Source organism: Morone saxatilis, unplaced genomic scaffold (assembly GCF_004916995.1).
Source record: "Morone saxatilis isolate NCDOM2014 unplaced genomic scaffold, NCSU_SB_2.0 Contig19, whole genome shotgun sequence".
Classification (NCBI taxonomy): Eukaryota; Metazoa; Chordata; class Actinopteri; family Moronidae; genus Morone; species Morone saxatilis.
In genome coordinates this window covers 11,962,827-11,964,838 of record NW_023339751.1, presented here as the reverse complement: position 1 = coordinate 11,964,838, position 2,012 = coordinate 11,962,827, and the positions used below count along the sequence as shown (strand labels likewise).

The following is a 2,012-nucleotide window of genomic DNA, read 5'->3' as shown; positions in this document are numbered from 1 at the left end:
CCACCATTCATGGGATCCTCACTCAACAGGAATGCTTCTTCACGACTCACAACAAACCCCATGCATGGGGTGTAGAGAACTGGTCAATGCGAGCATAGTCCGATCGTCCTTTGTTATAGAAGTAGATTATAGCCCATCTTTGTTTCTATTAATATGTACCACTGACCACAACCATGCGCCATCGCCGTTTACGACACATGGCAATATGACCAGGTATGCATCCGAAACACCCTCGTGTGAGTACAGCAAGAGTCGTTGCATATCGAGTGCATGAATAACAGGGATCTCGTCTCGGGGACTAATATATATTGAAACTGTAGAAAGAAACAACCAGCATACTCACAGAAGGGAGCATGCTCTGATTTAGTGCGAGAGTCAGCAAGAGATAACGAGTCGAATATGATACTGAAGCTGCTAAACATGTGAGGGAGCACCTGCCAAGGAGCAGAACAACGGCCAATGAGAAGCAGCAAACTCATCTCAGAATATATACGCCTCCAGTCGAGATGATGCTATCACTCTACCCACACAAGCCTGAGCTCTACGCAATGCTGTAACCCATCATGCACGGAAATAGGGGGTGGAGTATATTTAACACACAGTCCAGCTTGCAATTATTTCCCGCTGCAGTATCGTCTTAGTGGTAAATGAAACCCCACTGACACTACGAGAGATATGGTCGCACCGTCAGACCATCGCATGACTTCTGGACATTAATCCTAAAACCACACATGTTCTGTTCGCTTTGCATTGCAACTTCTCCCCTCGCTATCCATATGCTCGATCAGGTTTTTGCTAGAGAATCTTTAATTCAGTCTTAAGCATTAGTCTTGGTGTGTACAAGAATATCCAGATTAGTATGCGAGTAGTTTAAATCCACTAGTAAATTCAGTGCGCTGTCACATTTTCCACTCAGAGGGAGAGGGGGTAATGTCTGACTCAGCCGAGTTGTTTATTGTTTGACGTGATCTATATAGCTAAGCCGAGGCGTACAGACAGAGACGATGCTCTGGAATAGCTGTATCAGGCATTTCCGCTATACCGCTTTGCTTTTTTTGGTCTCCCGTCTCTTTTTTTTTTTTTTCCTTCCTTCTCTTTCGTCTTCTTTCCTTTTTCTTGCTGATCTTTTTTTCTGATTTTTTTCTTTTCCTCAACCACACGCTCTTAGCGCTTAATCAGTTAGAAGATACGTACCTGCAGGCTCACCACCGCCTCGTCCATTAGTACCCTTCTGTCAGTTTCTCTGCACCTCCCGTGCCTCCTGCCTTCGCTTTCTGAGCGTTGCGTGACCTACACGGTCCCGTGATACTGTTTTGCTACCACCAGGCACAATGTCCACTGGCTGAACAGTGATTTTTCTCTCCTTTATGACCAAGCGCACCCACACACCACAACACACGACACACACCACACACACAAAGCACGCACGAGAGACCAGAAGACAGGACGAGAGCAGACGAGACGGAGAGCGTGGGACCATTGCAAAAACTCACACCTGGCTGATCACATTCCAACCTAGGAGAGAGCGAAGCAGCAATCCCCACTCACTAATACCTGCAGCAGTCCCTGCTCCAAAGGGCAACATAAACATGGTTGATAACATGGACAGAAGGTGTCATCTATTATATTGTACCCTAAAAGCTCAAATTCTTCTTATTTTCACCAAATACCCATATTTTCAAAAATGAGTAGATGGGTTTAAACTGGCCAGTTTGATTTTGCATCCCTACATATCACACGCTGCTGTGTTAGCTGCTGAGAGAAGACACTGATCACCACAATTTATAGCGAAAAAAGGTCCTCTAGAAACCAACAGTAATACTACCAGTAATAAAAACTGAAAAGAAAAATGGGGAAAAGACAGAGCTGCTGATGCATGCCAGAGTAAAAACACACATTGATAGATTTATAGCAGTTACTAACTTTTTACTGATAATTTTCCTTATTAGTCAGCCAATTGTTTCCATTGATGGTTGTTTAGTCTCAAAAATGTCAAGGCAACATCTTCAAAT

The 2,012-nt window shown here is 44.1% G+C and overlaps 1 protein-coding gene across 3 annotated transcripts in view; it reads right to left on the bottom strand.

Moving 5' to 3' along the window:
* Positions 1 to 2,012, bottom strand: part of dlg5a (discs, large homolog 5a (Drosophila)) — a 36,706-nt gene that overhangs the window by 25,527 nt on the left and 9,167 nt on the right. The window lies entirely within an intron of this gene.